Raw genomic sequence first — 21,615 nt, forward strand, 5'->3', positions numbered from 1 at the left:
CTGCTTCTCTCCATCTTACAGTCTCCAGCAACAAGGGGACTTCTGTGTATCGCATGGCATTGTGTGTCCAAAAATAGGTTTGTGCTCTACCTCCTACGTCCGCTTTCAGCCATGGAATCCAGTTAATGGAGTGTATTAAAACACGAGAGAGAAGCCAGATTAAGTTCGGGCTGGAAGGGTAGGTGAAGCTTTTAAAAATGTTCACTGCTGGTGCATTGTTGCTCCGAGTCATTAAAGTCATGCCGAAAGACTGCACACGGATCCTCGAATGCGTCGGCAACGCTTTTCAACCCTAAAAGCTCCAAGAACTGTGTTAGCGTTCACCAGCCCTCACCGCAGGAGCTCTGTGCATGCTTGTCCTACCTTTTCAAAGGGAGGAAGAGAGGAGATAAACGAGGTACAAGCACAAAGTCAGTGGAGGAGGCTGCGCTGGGGTGTTTGACCACATCGCTCTAGCAACAGGGACATGATCTGTTTGTTTAACTTATCTTTTGCATTTCTAATGAACTCCATGAGGTAGTCTCTCCGTGAAGCCTGTCCCAGATTTTTGTCCACAGCGGGGAAGAAAAAGGGAATGTTACTTACCTTGTAGGTTGTTTTGAAGCCACAGATTGTAGATTTCTCACTTTTTATCCTCATTTCCATCAAAGCAAGGGGGATTTCACCATCTTTTCTCATTCAACAAGTGTGTTTCACCCTTCTTCATGTCATCCTACTCAAATTCTCCCCCCCTTTTTCTCCTCGTCGGAGATCAAGGAAAGACTGCCCAAATGGACAAGAGACACTTTAAATGTTCTTTTACCTTTTTTATATATTCTTTCAGACAATTTATTTCTTGATATGTGTTTCTGGGGGTATATGTCTGCTGTCTGTATGCAGACACTACATGCTTGTGCACAGTCTCTCTGTAGACAATAGGCGGGGAGATGGAGCGCTAGTGGTTCATCATCATCAAGCTGAACCACAGCATGGAGAGTTGCAGTGTGACTGTTCTTCATTACAGCCGTCTTGGAGACCTATGGAGACACATGGCCTGAAAACTGATTTATTAAAGGTAAAATGGAAGCAACTCCAAAGCCTGGAGCCCCTCCTGAAGGAGTCCCGATGGCTTTCACTTTGATTTTGTTAGGAAGGTCTTTGCTGGGGTGGGCTGGTAGGAATGAGGTTGAGAGCCCAGACCTCTCTCATTTGAGCTCAAAAAAGGAATATTTTCCTCTTTTTACTGTTAGCAGCTCTGAGCTCACAGGTGTGCAGTAGCTTGAAAGTTTCTGGCATGACACAGGACTCAAGTTCCATCACCACAGAGTTACAGGGAAAATACAGGAAAAAATAAGACCAAATGTATAAACTTCATTTACCATCAGAGGAGGAAAGTTTCCTTACAATGAAATAAATGTGGAAGAATAGAAGTGTCTATGCGGAAGTTTTGAAGCAAAGTTACCTTTATTTTGAAATGTCATTTATATTTATATAGTGAATTTCTGTACAGACAAAGAGCAGAGGATGCTGTGATCCTTCTCTCATGACACCTTCACAGAAGACTTCCATAGCCATATATGTATTCATGTCTCCTTTTTGCAGTTGGGAATTTCCTGGAAAGGAGATAGGGAGGTACCATGAGGAGCTCCCAAGGACCTCCCTTTGTCCAAGAGATAAAGAGGTGCCATGAAGGTAGGGAGTATGTGTGTAAATGAAAGTATAATGCACTGCAAATTATCTCTGAATATCTTCCAGCTTCAAACATTACTTAAAAAAAAAATGTGCACGCAAGAAATAGACTCTGAATTTCTGCAGCAACTTCACCAAAAAATTAAACTCATGAGACTCCCCTGCAGTACTGCATCCAGCTCGGGGGTCCCCAGGACAAGAAGGACATGGAGCTGGTGGAGAGAGTCCAGAGGAGGCCACGGAGATGATCCGAGGGCTGGAGCACCTCTGCTGTGGAGACAGGCTGAGAGAGTTGGGCTTGTTCAGCCTGGAGAAGAGAAGGCTGCGGGGAGACCTTTGAGGCCCTTCCAGTCCCTGAAGGGGCTCCAGGAAAGCTGGAGAGGGGCTGGTGACAAGGGCAGGGAGTGACAGGCCAAGGGGAATGGCCTGAAGCTTCAGGAGGGGAGATGGAGATGGGATGTGAGGCAGAAATCCTTCCCTGTGAGGGTGCTGAGGCCCTGGCAGAGGTTGCCCAGAGAAGCTGTGGCTGCCCCTGGCTCCCTGGCAGTGTTCAAGGCCAGGTTGGATGGGGCTTTGGGCAACCTGGGCTAGTGGAGGGTGTCCCTGCCCATGGCAGGGGGTTGGGACTGGATGGGCTTTGAGGTCCCTTCCCACCCAAACCAGTCTGGGATTCAATGAAACCCATCAATGCCTCCTATTTATCCTACTCATCTGCCCAAGGCTGCTGTTAGCTCCAGTGGCCGCAGCATTGCACTGGAGTTAGCTCACTGCAGCTGTCCCTGAAGTACAGTTTTCCACAGTACATTCGGCTGCTTTCCAGGGCATGGACTAACCAAGAGGCTTTTCTGAATTTAGAGATTATGTCTATATGACCCTGCACTGTGCTGGATATTTGCTTTTAAGTGTAGACCTTTGCACTTGCCTGTCCTAAGACTTCCTTTAACTAAACTCATTTTACCAAGTTCTCCTAATTATCCTCATCCTAGCAGTCTTTGTTTGCAAGACAAGCTACTCCCATTAGTGCAATTTTAAATAGTGTAGTCAGTTTTGAAACTCTCTCTCACAGTTCACAAATGATGCAATCATCTTGTATTTTATTGTGGATCCTAAATAAAATACAATGAATAGTACACGCACAGATCCTTGCAAGAGTCCATTAGAAACAGTCTTTATTCATTGATGAATCCTTTATAACAAAGCCATTTTAAGATTGTCGTGGTTTAACCTGGCAAGCAGCCAAAACAACCACACAGCCGTTCGCTCACTCCCCCCCTCAGTGGGATGGGGGAGAGAATTGGGGGGAAAAAAAGTAAAACTCATGGGCGCAGATACAGACAGCCCAATATGACAGAAAAGGAAGAAAACAACAATAACAACAATAATAATGATAAAAGAATACACAAAACAAGTGATACCCAGCACAACCACCCACCACCTGCAGACACTGATGCCCAGCCAGTTCCTGAGCTGTGGTCTAACACCTGTCCAACTTCCCCCACGTCATATATGGAGCATGACGTCACATGGTATGGAATATCCCTTTGGTCTGTTGGGGTCAGCTGTCCTGGCCGTGTCCCCTCCCAGCTCCTTGTGCACCCCCAGCCCACTTGCTGGTGGGGTGGCATGAGGAGCAGAAAAGTCCTTGACTTGGTGTAAACATCACCCAGCAACACCCAAAATATCAGTGTGTTATCAACATTATTCTCATCCCAAATCCAAAGCACAGCACTATACCTGCTGCTAGGAATAAAATTAACTCTATCCCAGCCAAAACCAGGGATTAGATTTCCATTAGCTATTTTAAAACCATTTATTATACACTGATATTGATTTTGTTTATTTTTTTTCTCAAATCTGGATGTAGCACTGAGTCAACACTGTTACTGCTATCAATCGTACCCGTGATTTTATTAAAGAACAAGATGAAATTTGTTCTTTGACAGGAACCATTTCCCATGAAAACTGCTGATTGCCCTTTCATTACATCCCCACTCTCCACCTCCTTATTAACTGATACAAACCACTTACATTATACCTAGGTCAGGAGCGATGTTGGACTAGCTACCCTGAAATTACACAGGCTTATCTCAGTCACACCTTTCAAATATTGGCACAACACTGTTTTTCTTCTTAGAAATGGTCTCCTGGACCGTTTCTAAACTCTCACATTCCCACCTTATGTGAGAACAGTCATCTGAAGAACCAGCTCTTAAGATGCCGACATGCAAGTCCTCTAGATGTGCTGCTTTTAAAACGTTAGTTGTGCTGTTTGATATTCTTTTTCAAGTTGCTTGAATAGGAAGCGTTTCATCATCATTATATAATATGGAAGTGGCATTCAACTTTGTCCCAAATAGAGGCAGAAAATATTTATCAAACACTTCTGCTTTTTCAGTTTCACAGCTATCCAAATATATTTGGATACACTGAGAGTACTAGTAATTGCACTCCACTAAAATATTGTTCATCAAATTAAGCAGGGGTCCAAAAAATCTTTGCTTACAACGCGGTATTTTCTGTACAGGGAACATTAACTCTCTGGCTCTTTTAGAAGGAATGTTGGTCAACTGGGTTAAAAATCACCCTTGTAAGAGTTTTACCCTGCTGTCAGACATGGGAGGCTTGTCTGTTTGTTTATGTTTTTCTTTTCCTTGAACACCAACACTTTTGGTACAGCTTTTATGCCAAGGTCAAAAGTGCCTTTCACTAGATTTGAAATGTTCTTCCAAAGCCACAGCTCCACATCCTTTTACCCCTGCTGCAAGCAGCAGAAGAATATCCCTCTAGCTCTGAAAGACAAGAATTAGGGGGCAAAGAGAGGGTCATTTCTGTGATATCAGATACTGTGTCTCTCAATGCAGTATTGTTAAATTTACAGGCTTCCCCCACCCTTTTTTTTTTTCTTCTTCTTCTTTTCCCTTTGTTCCAGGGCAAACAAAGGAAGAAAGCAAAGTCACAATTCCTGGCAGAAATATTTACCCTTTCAGACTTTGATCTGGCGAAGTCCTAATGTGATGTGTTCACCTATGTGTCGGTGAGACTGGCAGAAAGCCATCACCGGTGGATTGCTGGCGGTGCTTGCAGAGGAAAGGCTGAACTGGAGCCATGCTGCTGGTGCGGGCTCGGCCGACACATCTCCTGCTTGCTCCTCCTCATCTCTTTCTGGATCTCCAGGGACATGGATTTTACCCTTCTTGCAGGAGGGAATGAGAACGGGGTAACTTGTTCAACAAGACAAAGTAGGGTTGATGGTACTAAGGGAAGAGTTTCCGATGGTGAGTCTGTCTGTTATCACGCAAACTAATATTGTCAAAGAGATGTTGGACAGGAATTATTGCATGTTCTTTCTCTAAAAAAAATCCTGACCCTGCACTTATCCCCCTGGTAAAAAAGGGGGCAAAGATGTGAAAGACATAAAAGCATCAAATGGAGGGGCTGCATTCAGTCTTCTAGCCAAGATCCCTTCTGTGTTCTTCTGCTGAGTGTTAAAAACAATTCACAAGGTAGCCTCACTTACTGAAATAATGTTCTCTGTGTGTGTGTGCACACGTGCACTCATAGAGGTTGATAAAAGTCCTCTCCCATAAATGTGACTGCAACCCAGATGCACGTCCTGCACCAGAGATAGTCCTCCAAACCCAGGTACTTCTCCTCACCAAGAACTGATGTAGCCCATCTCCAGGGATACCAACAGCTGCTCTGTGTACATGCTGTCCTGTAAACGATGCCATCTCATTTCTAAGATATTTCCCTTCCTTCCAGAGTACTATTCCAAGAGAGTTTTGTCACATGTCTCTTGGCTCTGGGATTGGGGCAGTTCCCAGTATTAGAGGGGTCACTATCATCGATTATTTTTTTTCCCCTGATAGAGATGGTGAGCACCATGGATGAAAATAATGTAGAAAAGGTAGTTTTTGTGGTGTTTTTTCCCCTAGTTCTAACAGGATGCAGAAGGTGCCTGAAGTTCCACTTTCTCCAGGTCTTTCATTTACCCAAAGCCATTAAAATATAATCTGAGAGTAAACATTTTTTTTCCCATGGCTGTTTTGTTGTTTTGTTTTTTTCTTCCTGATGAGTTCCTATGAGTGTGGGCACATGGGAGGCAAATGAGTTTTGCAGATCCAAGAACAATAAAGTTGACACAGATATATATTTTTTATTATTATTATTTTTTTTGGTGGGGAGGAGAGGGGCAGGGAGTGTTGTATAACCCTGCTAAGTGTTGACTGTGGACTTGACCAGACCAAGGTTGAAAACAAGGGCTCTGTATTCATACTGTGCCAACCACTAACCCAAGAGATGAACCACAAAGACCTTCCAGAAGAAACCATCACAGACCTTTGGGAAAATGGAAACCTGATTCCTTTCTGTAGACGCTGAAGTAAAGAGTAGGAGGCCACTGTCTCTCCCACACACCTTGCAGATGGATACAATACACGCGGCACGAGCTGGAAGCGCCACAAGGAAAAGAAAAAAAACCCTTTATCCTGCACAAAAAAGCCCTGTCTGGTGAGTGGCAAAAAAGCCAAGAAAAAGAGGTGGTTACAAGTCGTGAAAAACTCCTGCACATAGGGATTGTAAGGGAACAAACCAAAAATACTCACTCTCACTTGGGAGAGGGTTGGCACAAAGGGCCAGGGTTTTGTAGGGGTGTGGGCTCATAGCTAAGGGTCCTGGGAGCGGGGTCGGATGGGGAATGAAGGGATTTTAAAGCCCTCTCTACCAGAGTGATGACGTCGGGAGGGTTCCACACAAATGTTTTGCCTCGTAGTAACACCCGAAAGCTTTGCTGGAGTTGCAGGACCTTGGGAACACTTGGCACTAAAAGTGGTTTTGAGGTCACTGTCAGCGTGATCGTGTGTGAAATCCTGGCTTTACTGAGACCCATGTGAGTATTGCCATTGATTTTCGGCGGGGCTGAAAATTCACCCACTCTCTGTGGTTCATCCTTTCCTCTCCAAAGTGTTTATTGACAATTGATCACAATCCACTGGATATACTTCTGGCTCAAACTAGAGATAACTGTTACGCACGATGAATCATAAGACACACAAAATATATTACCTAGTCCTCGCAGTACAGGCTGTTCTGGGAAAGTATAGTAACAACACTCATCATTGCATCCTTGATGGAAGTACTGAGGTACACACTTCAACACAAGAGCAGTAATGGAAATGCTCATGTAAAGTCAGGTAATGTCTTAAATATCTTACTAAAATAGGGTCTGGTTGAGAATACCTTTAAGCCTGCACGTATCTGCAGAGATGCAAATGCTATGAATTGGTGAGATGACACCTGATACTAGGTGAGTGACCTTGGATCATCTGACAATTCATATTGCCCTGAGGGAATGTCCTTAAGACTCCTGTTTTAGTAGGTAAAATGGGATCTGTGCCGCCCGTGGCTGTATGTGTGAAAATGTGCAGGAGGGTTGTGGAAAGCTGCTATGGCAGCGTGCAAGGACACTGCGCTGTCATCTGGCTGGGGCTGTCTGTTGGTCAGGTGACAGCTAGGACCAGCTTTGAGCTATAAATATATTGCATTTTATTCTTTACGTGGAAGCCCTTTCGTCAAAAGCCTCCAATTCCTATGGGCCTCAGGACACTCCGGTTTTTCTCTTGGCTGAATATTCCGACTACTTTGTTCTGCCTCCGTTGCCAGATTTATTCACTTCTCTGATGTACAGTTAAAAGGTCTCCTTTTTTATGTCATGTCTGGCAGATGGATTGAACTTTTGCAAGCCTGAGAGGGACTGAAGGCCAACTGTTCCTACAGCCCGGGCCAGTGGTGCAGGCAGGAGATCTCCTTTCTATTTATGGTGGAAGTACTGTTACAGCAAGTAGTAAAGGAGCTGGCAAGGAAAGTCAGGAGAGAGACCTCGGAGCGTGAGCTTTTTCCAGCTAAACTTATTTCGTCTTCACATTATCCAAGATCGCTGCTGTCTTATGGGCTGAAATGAGACAGTCTGTACTCATATGGTGCAGGGGGATCAGGGAAAAAAAAAAAAAAAAGAAAAGAAAGAACAAGCATCTGATGTGGAAAATCTTCCTGTGGTAGAAAATCTGACTCTGGTAGGAAATCTGACTGTGGTGGAAATCTTCCAAGGACTCAGATTGTTGAAAAGGCCACATGAAGAAATTTCCTCCCTGTTTCTTTGCAGAGGTAGACAACCACCTAACTGTGAAATACACCTTTTGCTTCCCAATGATTTGCGTACTTTTACACCAACCTACCACCCCGAAAATTCCCATTTATTTAATGCATAGTGATATATAAGAGCATTTCCAGCACCTCTGGGGTGGATGGGGACACTGTGAGGCTGCTCGAGGGATGGGATTCCTCCTGCTCCTGACCTGTGGGTCTGTCCCTGGGCTGGCTTAGATGCAGTAACCGAAAACTTTCAGAATGTTTTCCCTTCTTCAGTAGGTTGAATCATATCCCTTTCCAGAGCATTCTGGCTTTCCCAAGACTTCCTAGGAAAAGGCTTATTGGCTATTTAAGTCCCAGGTCACTGTAGCGCTCTCACCCCAGGTGAACTATGTGAGTTAGAAGCTTATAGTCATGTGCACCATGTTTGTAAAGCAAGCTGTAATGGGTGGATCTGCAAAACAGCCATGTCTTTAAGGATCCTTGCCCTGTTCCCCAAACAGGTACTTGCACTGGAAAACAGGTACTTGCCCTCTCAAATTGGCTCAGTACAGGTATGGCATTTTAGGTGGGCGAGGGAGGAGCAAATGTTTTGTGTCACTCCCACAGCGTCTGATTTCACATCCTGATCTGAAAGTACTTTATCACTTGGATATTACATGGGATTTGTACTTCATAAGGGAGATTCTGGTAATAGAGTCACATACCCAGAGCTGGCGTCAGCACTGCAATTGGCTTGCTGAACAGCACAAGTAATGACAGCTTTAATGATGTGAACATCCATATTCAGACAGTAATATCCCGTGCCTTCTTCTCTTTTTACAGTGATTTTAAGTCAGCAGTTTTTGATGGAGGCAAGTCAAATCAGAACCATGTTCTGTATTCTCACCCCTCCTGGCCTGAGTGGGTGGCCAACATTGCAGATCATGACTTGGGAGGGTAAAGTGCAATCAGGCAAAGTGAATATGCTGCAATTAAACCTCTCTGGGCAGATAAAACTCCAAGCAGAGGGTCTATTTGTCCCTCACTTTCTGTTCAGGTCCTTAAGAAAATGGAGATAAGAACATTTCTGAGGGGAGGTATGTGGGTGCCATTGAGTAGGCTTTATCATTGTGGCTTCCATATCAATGAAGTCTTGGGCCCCTGGCAAGTATCAAGGTGCCAGCATTGGTCCTTTCATTGCCTTCTATCTGAGACAGACCCCAGCAAGAGGAGCCCAGAAAAAGTGACATTTCTGCTGCCTTTTACTATGCCCTGAACATTGCTCAAAATGAGAGACACAACTTCCCCTCTTGTGACTCTTCTTGCAAGGTGGTTTTTTTTAACTTCTCCATCAATCGCATATGCTTTCCTTCTTTCCTTTCCTAAGGCCCAGCACAGCCAGCCCAGAATTGGCATTTTGCAACTGTTGTGACTGTTGTAACTGTTTCTGATGCTGGAAAAGCAATATCCAAGGAAAAGAGCCAAAGCTAGCAAAAATGTGTCATGTTTCAGGGATGCTGGTAAGAGGGGGAAAGTGTCTGTTTCCCCAGCAGCCAAATCACAAATGACAGTTGAAATCAGGCAGTGATTTCTATTTTTATTCATCTTTTCTCTCTATTTTACCTTGCATTCATCCTATCCTTTTGTAAAAAGAAAGCAAGAGCCTATTGCTTGTACTGCCTGGGGAAAGTCAGGGACCTGGGCTTTTTTTTTGTGGAGCCTCTGTGCCATTGTGGGGCCAAGAACATGGATCACATGGCAGACTGAATGCCTACAATATAGGCTAACTCTGACAACCTGATTTTTGTAGGATTTGGTTAAGTCTCACATGATCGCTTCACCTGGATCAAAAAATTAGGTCACTTTTTTCCCTTGTGGCTCAGGTCATTAAACATCCATGCTTTGGGAAGAGTCTGAGCACCTTCACCACATGCTTTTTGGCCAAGAATTGCAAAAAACCTCTGAGCTGTGTTGTCCCAGCAGCGGGCTTATGGCCACAGTTTTGGGTGCAGCTGTACACGCAAATACAGGTACTGGAAACATGCTATCCCTCCTCCTTTATCAGTCACTTCATGGCAATCACTGGTGCAAAAAGCCTTCGCCAAGTAGTTTTTCCTCATTTTTGTGGTCTGCTCAAGCTCATTTGTTCCATCTAAATTAACAGCAACGCTATGCTTAGACAAAAACTGCCTTGTGACTTTCCCTTACGGCCACGCTGCCTCCCTTTCTCTTGCATCCAGCTTTTTCTCTTTATGTGGCTTGTGGATGCTTCAGCTCATGGACGTGCTGGCGAACAATACCCAGCTCTGTGTCTGTGCTCAGCATGAACAGAACTCTCCCCACACACAGTTCAGCTCCCACTGGTGTAGGCTGCTGCTCATGTTTTTGGTGGTGCCTTCTTCCTCTGACAAGAAGCTCTCGCCCCCTTCACGGGTTCACTCTGTTAGGTCAGCTTGAAAACGCTTTGCTTGGAGCAGCCAGGAGAAGCTCCTTGTTTTCACCTCTGGAGGCTGGTGCCTGTTATAGTCGATATATAGTTGACAGTGCTCGAGTGGAAGGACTCTTGATGTGAATTCATTACTGAGCTTCTCTAAGGGTTTGATTCAGTCAAGGCAGCAGGAGCCTTTCTGGGAGCTTCCACATGCTTCAGGACCAGCCCCTCTTGGTTTATTGATTTTACTCAAATGTTGGTACCTCAGGCACTTCTAGCAGCTGCCCTCTCCACCCTGAGGATGACATAGGGTCTTTTCTCCCCTCTTCACCCCAACTTAGCTCTGGATTTTCCTCCAGCTGTGCTGCCAAAGTTGGAGCAGACCCTTTGCGGCCGTCCCCCTGACCATGACCTGGAGGCACGGAACTGCTGGAAGAAGGGTTGCCTCCCACCACGCACCCAGTCCTCTCACCACCTCTGCTCCTGCGAGATGAGATAAGGGAGCCCAGGAGGAGGGGAGGCTCCTCTGGGATCCAGCAGGCACCAAGCTGGTCCTCAGTGCCAGGGGATGGCAGGACAAGGCAATGCAAAGAGCAGATATGGCCACCATGAAAACAAACCTCTTCATGCCGTGGAGCAGCACAGATGATGAAGAGCATCCCCAATAGAGCCTGCTCCTTCCTTAACCCCACAGCAACCCATCAGACTACCTTAGTGTATCTAGAAAGATGAATCTAGGTAGCAGATTTGGGGAATTCAAACTTCCTACTGGGTTGATTTCAGACTGGCAGGTGAAGTGTTGCTTGGTCAACCGTTCTCTGGGTGCCAAAATGGCTTTTGTAGCACAATTTGATGACGCTCATTTATTTCGAATCATGCTTTCCTCCCTTTTAGCAATGACATAGCTGACTATCAATGTCTGGTCAAGTTGGAACCTATCTAGCTTGTCCAGGAGGCTTTAATAGCTCTTAATAAATATGATTATGAATTATTTAAAAGCCTTAACCAAAATGGAGCACCACTGTGCTGGGTGTGGTGCCACAGAGAGAGGTGCAGCCATGTTTGCTCCCTAAAATGTGCAAGCTCTAAGGAGAAACTGAAAAATCAGGGAAAAGGAAGTATTTTAACATGATGCTGGCAGAGAGTAAAGCGAGGCTTTGCATGATTGAATGGTTTGTGGGAGGGCACATGGGGCTTTTGCAGATTCTGGACGTGAATCCAGATCAGAAGGTATCTAGCTGCTCTCCAAATCTTCTGGCAGTGCGAACTTTGCACAAATAACAGATGTTCCCTCTCTTGCATCTGCCTTTAGGACCCCTCTTACAGAAGGAATGGGGAAAAATCTCCATGATGAAAACAGCACTACAGGAAAGGGCTGAGGGAAAGGGCTTGTGTCTCCTGCAGCCCCGCTTCTGATCCATCCTTCTCTCTTGGCAGGAGAAGAACATTAATGCTGGGGAGTGAGGAGATGAATGCACAGACCTTTCAACCAGCTCAGGGAAGGCACAACTGTGTCCATGCTCTGCAAAAAAGCAAGTTCAGACATGTGTAAGTACAGCTAAGCTGGCTACGTTTCTGTGTTAGATAAATACTGCTTGATAAAAAACTGCCAAGTGTTTAAATAACCGGCTTAGGAGTATTTTTTTTTCTCTCCCCGCCCCCCCCATCCCGGAGTTTGCTAGTTTTTCTGCAGTAAGACCATCCCAAGCATTTGGAACCCATCTGCAGTGACCGTGCATCCGACGTCGTCCAAAAGGACATGATGGAGGGATCAGAGATTTAAACTTCCTGTCCCCTGTGGCTCCTTACAAGCACCATTAAAAGCAGTCTTTTCAAACTTATCCTGCGATGATGAGACACTGCTTTTTTTCCCATCCCATCTCCACATTTTCACTTCCAGATTTGCCCACCGGTGGAGAGAACTGCTCATGGAAAGACAGCCCTTCATCACTGTTGGCAAAATGCTGATTTTTTCATGTCATGTAGCTTCTGTGAAACACCACCAGGAAATAAAACAGTGAGTGCCTTTAGAAATCCATGTAGAAATTTTAGTAGTAGGTCTAATTACAACAAATGGGCACTGATCTGAGCCTCACATGCAAAATCAATATATCTTTTCAGATGTACCTTTGTTCTCTGCAGGAATCTGACTGTTTAAATGAAAGAAAAGAAATATATAAGCAATTAGAACCCTTCTTTTTGTGGGATGTTTTCTTCCTAAGATAATCAATGTCCTAAAGACATCATCTGCAGCATATGATAATGAGAAATACATAGCAGTCCTGAGGAATTGGAATCGTGCCTGAATCCTTGCTCTGCAAAAAACATATAGCTTACTTTCAGTGCAAAAATTGTATCATATGGCATTTCTTGAAGATCAATGACTGTAGATAGAAATTTTCTTATTAGGCAATGTTAATCAGATTGAGGCTGATCTAATCAAAGATGTGAGGAGCCGGCTTCGGCTCTGCTTGGCAACGCAAAGCCTCCTAATCCAAGTGCCACAGATGCTGAGACATTCCTTCATACGGTACGAGCCAAGCCCTGCACACTGCCAAGTGCTTCCTCTGAAATTCATGGGAACCGGGAGTGTGTGGCACCTGGCAAGACCAAGCTTGCTACAAAAACCCTTTGGAAAGGACAGGGTTTGCATACCAGAACCCGGTGTAGTAAACTGACTGTGGCCCCAGTCTTGCCGTTCGCCAGCACGAGCCGAGAGCAGGATCGTGGTGTAGGAAAGCTTGTAAACCAGGGTTGGGAGTCTGCAGCCCGAGCATTTACAGCCTGGAATTTCATTCATACAGCCCTGATCACATGGTTCATTCTTCCATGGTTTTACAATAAAATCTTGGCTAATGCGTTAGTAAAGCCTACTTTGCCCTGAGAAAGGAAGAGGTTCCCCACCATCGCTGCTGAAAAACTTCAGATCCATTGCACAACTCTGCTGGGAAACGCGCAGAGGCGCCCAGCAACTGCTTAGCCAGCCTGTGCCTAGACTTGGCATTGACTTTGTAAGCACCACAAGAGGCCTGAACTTGATTAAACCTTCACAGCAAATCCAGACAGAGAATGGAAAAAAGGCAGATTTTCCCTCTTCCACCTGTGGGCGCTGACTTTTTAAGCTCCACAGTCCAGACACGCAAAGCCAAACATGTACTGATGACATGTGGACCCACATCTTAAGAGAAGGTCCCCACGGCTCACCAGCACCTCAGCGCTGCAGAAGGGTAGCTCAGATATTGCTGGAGTTGTGGTAGTGGCTAGGGGTCACTGGAGAGGATGAGATCTCATGGCCAAGACCAATGGCAGAACAAAAGAACCAAGAGGAGAACTGCCCCGCCAAGCTTTTTTGCTGATATTTTGTGTTTTGAAGTTCATCCCTTTAGGTATTATCCTGAAGCCAAGTTCACTGGTGTTGTCATGAGCGTTTTTTAAATCATTTCTGCAGCACAATGCTGCTACAAACCTACCTTCTCTGGCAGCTGACATCCTTTCTTACTGGCGATTCTTATCTCCAAGTTGAGCAAAGTACTTGAAACATGTTTTCATCTGATCTGGAAGCAGGTTGAGCTAAGAAGGTGTGAGATGCAAAGGAGATTACAGAAACCTGGCATCAGCCCTGCACAAACAGCAAGGCGCCTGACCGAGCCTGCAAGAAGCAATAATCAGGGCTCACCCCAAAATACTTGGTGCACCTGGTTTGCTGGGGAAGTGACTAAACCTCTGGCACAAAGGTGTTGATGAGCTTTGGCACAGATCCCCAGCTATTCTTCTTCCAGCGCCCACCCAGGTCCTGGTGTGTGCAGCTCAGCCTGGGACTGGCTGCCCTGGGCACAGTTGGGGGGACCCTGCTCCTGCAGCAGACAGCAGATATTTTTTGTTGGTTCCTCATGGAGTCAGTGTGGATCCGTGCAGTGGGCCCTAAGTTACTTGAATTTTTCCATTATCTCACCTACTCCAGCCCCCATGAGCTGGACAATGAAATTTGACCTAATACTAAAGACAAGTAACAGAGTCTAGCTCTCTGGAGCGCTAGAAGTCAGTTTAAGTGATCTCTTATCTCCTTACACATTTACTGCACCAGTAGATCCCATTAATTTTGCTGTTTTCATACCCCAGTTTTTCAGAGGAAAAACTGCATAATGTGAAAGTTTGATCCAAAATCTATTCTAAATGAGAGAAGTGTACTGAAAGAAAGTGGCCTCTTCTGATGTGAGGGCCTTACACAACACAGCCATGAACGTTTTGTAGTAATGGGTGGTCCAAGGGTCCTACAGGGACATGATCCTTGCTTTGCTTTTGAGACACCCAAAATACAAGTGCTCTCTTGAGGATTTTCTCTAGGCCTGGTTCGAGTGCTAGGGGAAGCAGGTCTAGAACCTAAATTTGGTGCCAGCCCTTAGGCCTTGGCATCAGAGATCGGTCTTGTCCCAGGAATTAAGTGGCACTTGGGCAGGCGTTACATGACTGTTCATGCACCACCGTTTAGTTGTATGTAGTGACGCACTGGTTGAAAATGGCAAATCCTTGTTGGACACTCCCTGGCAGCTGGAGATGTGGTGAGCTGCATCAAATATAGAGTGTAGTGGTGGGCAAGCTCTTCCTCATTGGCCTTACCTCTCTAAGATGAGACAAAACCACCCCATTTTGGCTTATTTCTTGAGTTACTAGCTCCATTTATAAGTTTTGTCAGCTAAGAAAAGCCCTTCTCTAGATGACTATAAAGTAATTTTGCAAGCAGGCTTCCTTTCCTTGGCACTGAAGAAAGTTAATAGAGCTAATGTGTGGATTTTAAGTTCAAAAATAAATAGTTTGACAGTTTAATCTGATGTACCCAAGCTTCTTGCTGGACTTCAGGTTTTGTCAGTGCTGGGGAAGGACCTACTGCTCAGATTCAATTTCTCTGTAGAAAACCCAACATGTTTGATTCCATGATTCTATGATTCTATGTTTGGTAACTCTGGATCAGCTCAGCATGTTCTGGACTACACAATGCTGCCCAGAGAAGACATGATTTAGAGCGACCTGCTGCCTCTAGGACTACTCAGGTGCCTGGCATGGGACACCAGCTTTGCCACCAGATTGGTACAGGTCTATAGCTGACAGACCACCAATAGCCAAGAGATGATGGTGGGAAGCAGGATACATGAACTGTGTAGGAGTGATGGACCATGCACAGGACTTAGGTCCCCTTCGCAGTTGCCTCCAGAAAGTACCAGCTGAAGGAAGTGTCTTGGTGAGCCATCAGCTACTTTTTTAGATTGCATATTTCTGATCAGTTAATGCCTTGCAAAACATGGGCCAGAAAATCTAATTCTGGAGCTGCCACAGTTTGGCTCATAACTTGTGGTACAGTGCAAAAGTCTCTTACAAAACATCATCCAGCCTTGGCCTGAAGTCTTCAGCAGCAAAGAAATCTGGCTTTGAAACCTGCGAGATTTTTTCTTAGCTCACTTTAACTATGATGCCACTAATGTCTCTCTTTCAGGTGTTACCAGCCACATCTCATGTCAACGCACAGGTACCATGTACTGCGTGTTTGCGTATCAATGCACAGTGTCTGAGGAACCCAGGGCTTTACAATGGTGACTACAGAGATGTCTTTAACTAGGAGGAGATTGATTTGAACAAGCCTGTAGTCAGACGGTTGCTGGCCATGATGACATGCAGCAGGACAGGGGAGCAGGGTATGATGTGGTGGTTATCCACCAGATCAGCTTTGGGAATATATCTATCTTTATGGACAAAGTAATCCCATGAGCACCGGTAAGTCCCACTGACACTCTGAATCATATTGAAGGAGCCTGGAAAAGTGAGCAGGGACAAAAGCTTAATCTTGCTGAAAAAACCAGCCATAGTCCCATCAGCTTCACCAGAGCCAGGACGTTACCCCAGGACTCTCCGTACCGCAAGCTGTTCTGTGCAGATGGACCTCTGATTTTGTTCAAAGCTTTGCTGGTTTTCCTGGGGGCGCAGATGGCTCTGAGATCTGCTGCACGGAGTGGGGCTGCAGCAAGTGCTCAGAGAAAGGAGCCAACAAACAGTGTCTCCAACTCGAAGGGGCTGCAGCATGCTGTAGCTTGGCCCGCTGGCTTTGCAGACCCTGCATCCTTCTGAAGCCTCCCTGCCTGGGGTGGCTGGGCCAGAGGGTATTAACCAGGAGTCAGGGGAAGACACCGGCAAAGTTCAAACCTGAGTGTGTTCCTGAACACTGCTGGAAGTTCCCTGGAGCTTTCAGGGATGACACATAATGTTAAACACCCCCCCCCCCCCCCGCCCCTGCCTTAGAGTCTGCCTTTTCCAAATGTCACTTGGTGGAAAATAAAGTATCCTCTCTAATGCATGGTGAAAAGGTCAAAACCACTGCAATTTGGGAATATGATACTTCCAACCAGGGCGTTCCTGGGGAAAACATTTCCCAGGAATTTTTGACCTTACCAACCCTCGAAAAGTACTGCTTGAGCCATGAGTCGTAGATCAGGAGGAAAAAACCTAGGAAGATGTCTCATACGACCACGAGATGGCAGCTGGAGTCTGGGAAGTTTTTTGCAGACACAGTAGCTCCAATGGAAAACTGAGTCATTTGCCAGCCCAGTTTTAAATCTCACAAGACAAGAGTCTGCATTTGGGAATATGCACCTGCACCGCTTTGGCTTTGAATGTTTTGCGTGTGCGCTCAGAGGGGGCGAGCTCCGGAATATCTGATTACCCCTTTCATTTCCCAGCTCCTCTGAGCCTTCCTCGATTAGTCACTATCAAATAAATGGTTTAACCAATGTAATCCCTGTTGATAGGAAAACAGCAGTGCATCTGGTTTAACACTGCTGTTATGATCTGATCTGCTCCGACACCTAATTCAACAGAGATCTGTAGCCAGATGCTCTGCCCCCCTCATGCCACAACCACTTCTGTCTGTAATTTCTCCTGGAGCTGCACTCTTTCACTCGCCTCTTTAAATGGCCGATTGTGTGTGTTGTAAATCGGCGATTGTGTTTCATTCCAGGAGAGACCACATTTCAGCAGCAGTTTAAGCAAGCCCTAGGATGCCCTTCGTCTCTGCAATTCGATTCAGTCGGGCTCTGGCTCTGCAAAGGTCTGTCATGCGGAGCTGCCCTCGCCGAGGGTCGGGAGATGATTCACGTGCAGAGTTAGACACCCCTGGACGCAGGCAGTGTGAGGCCTGAGATTTCTCAGCCTTGTTAAAATCCTCACGGAGCCCAGAGAAATGTGAACTGGAAAGTGGAGGTTTAGGTCAGAAATTAATTATGCTGGTAGAAGAAAGGAATGAGCATTTATGTAGATGGATTCTAAGGCCAGAGAAGAAGCACACGCGGTGGTCAAGGTAGTAATTTGGAAGTCCTGCTGTAAAGCCATTTGGTCTAGAGCCAGCGTACATGAAAAGTGTCAATGCATTTGGCTGCTTTCCCCAGAAGTGACAGCATGGTACGCTTGATCCCCGCCTTTCGCAGCTGCTCAGCATATGCCAATGCCGCACGGGAATCCTGTCCTTTGCATAATGGAAAATATGCTAATATTTCCATATTTCTGCCCGTGGGAGATCTCCACATGATGTGCAGCTATATTCACTCTGTTGCAGCTCTGTATCTCCCTGTTGAGCCATTGTTTTCCCAGTCGGGGCGGTGATAACCATGACAGTCTGCTGCAGCACCGAACAATTTCTCAACTGAGCCAGGTAACAGCACCTGCCGCTTCAGAACCGCCTTGAAAAAGCAAAATAAAAAGGTATTCAGTTTATGGTTTGTGTTATTGTGGCACTCTGAGATGCTGGTTGATGCAACTGGAGCTAGAGGAAGGTGGAATGATTCACCCATACCCCAAGCTAGGACAGACCTGCTCCCTAAAAGCCTGGTACGTCTCCAAGCCAGACACGTCGCCCATGATAGAAGAAAATGTACCTGCTTCTCCTCCCCATACACCTTGCTTTTACATGCCAGGAGCAGAGAGTTCCTAGGAGCTGTCATGCTTCTCACAGGAGCGGGAGGGATTTCTTGGCAATCAGGAGACGGTAGGAAACAGTCTCAGTGGGAACGCTGAACAGAACAAGGAGGAAATTGTTATCGGCCGCGGAAAAAGGTGAAGAATCATCGCAGTGATTTCTGTGCTTCTTGAATGGTTTAGTTTGTGGAACGGAAACCTCCACCGCTCTGGGTGAATTTGTTTAGCGATCTTTCCTCTTTCCTAAGAGCGTAAGCTAGGACAGGAGAACACAGCCAGATATGAGTTGCTAGCTTCTTTTTTCCCCTGACCTATCGTGAGTTTAAACAAAGGTTTAGACCAAGCTAAAGCAAAGATGAATTTCGGAGCCTGATGGCTAATATCTTGCAGCTGCTTTTCTGAGGCCTGATGCAAAGACCAGTAATGTTACCAGGCACCTTCCCTCTGACATCAGGGGGCATTAGGATGGGATTTATGCATTTGGCAGAGGTTTTCTAATAATTTATTTAAACACTGAAGCGAGCAGCAGTGATTCAAGTCGGGTTGAGAGTTCAAGATTTGAGCTGTCTTGAGGGCCAAGTCTTGTGGGTTTGCATGTTGTTTGTAAATGGAGCACTAACCTTGTGAGTGATACGGTCCTCATGAGAAAGGGACAATTCCTGCCCCACTCTCCCCTCATCTTCAAAGCTGTCGTATCCTGAAGATGTCCCCTTGCTGTCCCTGGGACTGTGTGGGGTCTCAGAAGCCAGGCAGTAGAGCTCATAGGCTGATGGATTCACATTGCTCCCGTCCCCTCGCTTTCAGAGCATTATCTATAACCAGGCAGCTAACTGTCCATGGACACAGGCAAACATCACCTTCTCGAGATGGTTCACCTGTGTGTCTGTGTGTCTTGATATGAAACTGGTTCTGCAACCAGGAGCTGGAATACCAATTGAGGTAGCATGCAGAAGAAAGAGGGAATTAAGAGTACAGGGATGGTGAACCTCACAGCTTGAAAGCCAGGAGGTGGTTAAGGAAGATAGAGAAGCAAAGGATTCAATGGACAGGAGATAATGGAGGTTTGGGTTATGTGAAGATGAAAGGAGACATTGAGAAAAGTTAATCAATGTCATTTCTTGGATATTGTAGAGGTCAGTATGTCCCTGCAGTGCAGCTGCTGCAGACTGCAGTGACATCCCTGTGAATGCAGCACTACTGCTTGCTGGGCAGTGATGTGAGATGGGACACTGAGGAAGGAGTGGGCCTTTGCTATGCTAAAACAGAGGTTCTGCTAAAACACTGAGGCTTTTGGGTTCCCCTCAGCATCCCCTAAGCCCCCATCCCCTGCTGCTCAGTACAAGGAGTACAAAGATCACGCATGGTGACTCCTGCACGCGTTCAATCACAGCGGTGCACGTAGCTGTGACCTCACAGATGCAGAAGGAGCTCTGAGCGCAGCAAAACCAGCCCAGCTCTGCTCCCACAGCACAGATGCAGTGAGCAGATCAGTGGGAAGAAGTGCTGGCCTCAATGTCCCAATTGTACCTGCTGCTGGAGAGGATCCACCATGAGGTTGCTGGAGTTCTGGTAGGATCTGAGCTGAGGGTCCCTGAGCAAGCATGAACCTGGTGCAGAACTGGCTGTATCCTTCAGAGGCAGCGCATGCACATGAACCCTTTCCCCTCATGCAAAACTGCAACAACTGTGTGTGACTATGAATTGAGCATGGATTTGGCAAACCAGTGGATCAAAGGCTTGGGGGGACCTCTTGGTTTTAAGACCCTTGAGCATGCAAAGAACAGCTTCTTCATGCAATGTGATCTCTTGAAGCTGTCGGAGCAGCTGGGAGCTTTTCAACCACTAGTTTCTGTCCCTTGTTGGGATGTCACTTCTGCAGCCTGGCTAAGGGAAGAGCTTGCACAAATGCCAGCCCATCCTTTGGCCTGGCGTGCAGAAGCTGGGCTGCTATGGGTGCTCCCTGACCAGAGCTGTGCCCCAGTTGTGTAGAGGCCTCAGGATCATAAACAGAGCTGAAAACTGGGACATCCCTGAGCGTTTGTTTCAATAGTCATCCCCAGCCATAAATGCCGGGGCTGTGATTTCTAAATCACAGCCTCCAGATTTCTTTCTGGCGGATGTCCGGGTCCTTTTCTCATTGCACTCTTTCAGTTTCTCAGTGCTTGTTCACAAATACCTGCGCACAGCATGGGACGAGCATGTAGATCCACGATCTGCAGTGAGCAGGGCTGTGTCACCCAAAGCAGTTTAGAGGGGCTGAAAGCAAGAGGAGCAAATGGAGCCATTCCCAGTCTCTCTGGGAAACTGGTATCAGTCGATTTCTTCTCTGAAGATGTGCCCTTTGGTGCCGCTCCCTCATCTCTTTCCAGCAGCAATAAATAGAAAGATAAGTCGGTGTTTTCTCAGCAATGCCAATGGCTGGAGTGAAGTTCCCAGTGTGGAAACAGCACCCGTGTCTTGTCCCTTCGGCCATTGGAGGAGAGTGCGCTCCTGCCATCTCATGGACGTCTCGGAGAACAAGGAGGAATTTCTCAACAGGAAGAGGGGATTATGATGAATTCTTCTTCAAATCTATTTCAACAATTGAGAATTTAGCTAAGTATTAAATAGATTAATTATTTTTTTTTTTGCCTTTATGCAGGCTTTTGATTATGCAGTTGTCGTAATGAACTCAATGTGGTTGTTTCCGATTTGGCCCTGTAGCATCTGGCAGGGAGCCTCTGTCTGAATGCGAGCCTTGCTGCATCCAGATTTGATTCCTTTTCCTTGGCACGGCTTTCCCTCCTGCTGATGGAAGCTTTAAAGAAAAAAAAAATACCATGACATCTGAAACACTGCCAAAAAACATCAACATGCTTTCTGGCTGCCATCTATTGTGCAATGCAAACCTCTTAAGATTTAATATTTCTAAAACTGCGGTGCACCTGCTTGCAAGAAAAACTACCTTGTCACATGATGACATGTTTTGTTAAATCACTTTTTTTTTTAATTTATTAGCTCCAGAATGTGGCTTTCTTCCCTTTCTCCCCTATTTTTCCCTCCTTCACCCCGAGATTTCTTCATGAAATATTTCTTTCTGTTTGAACTGTAATCTGTAATTATATGATGCATTTCCCACCCTCTGGTTTTGACAGATCCTTGTCTTCTATCTATGGTGAGATCTTCGATGACTGGGTGCATTTGGCTGTGTCCCAAAGGCACTGCTGCCCACTATACCCAAGCACCACCTAAACCCCAACTTGGCCCAACTGTGAGATTGCGAATGTCTGCAAGGTCACATTGGTTCAACCAGCTCTTCACTACCTGCTGCTGGACTGAAGAGGGCTCTGCTGTCTGGCCAAAGCAAGCTCTCCTGGCTGCCACAAAAGAAAATTTCTTCTCTTGTTTGATTTTTTTTTCCGGTTGTTTTTCAAGGTGGATTTCAACTCCAC

General features: G+C 46.0%; 1 long non-coding RNA gene across 2 annotated transcripts; it reads left to right on the forward strand.

Moving 5' to 3' along the window:
* The first annotated feature begins 6,913 nt into the window (after window positions 1-6,913).
* LOC142601884 (uncharacterized) lies at window positions 6,914-12,412 on the forward strand. Of its 2 annotated transcripts, none has more exons than XR_012835465.1 (3): window positions 6,914-6,973; window positions 11,666-11,776; window positions 11,903-12,412. It is a non-coding gene; the product is annotated as an uncharacterized LOC142601884 (long non-coding RNA). The 2 variants fall into 2 exon arrangements; XR_012835466.1 differs by having other exon boundaries at window positions 12,129-12,412.
* The last annotated feature ends 9,203 nt before the right edge of the window (window positions 12,413-21,615 follow it).

Source organism: Balearica regulorum, chromosome 5, assembly GCF_011004875.1.
Source record: "Balearica regulorum gibbericeps isolate bBalReg1 chromosome 5, bBalReg1.pri, whole genome shotgun sequence".
In the NCBI taxonomy this organism is placed as follows: domain Eukaryota; kingdom Metazoa; phylum Chordata; class Aves; order Gruiformes; family Gruidae; genus Balearica; species Balearica regulorum.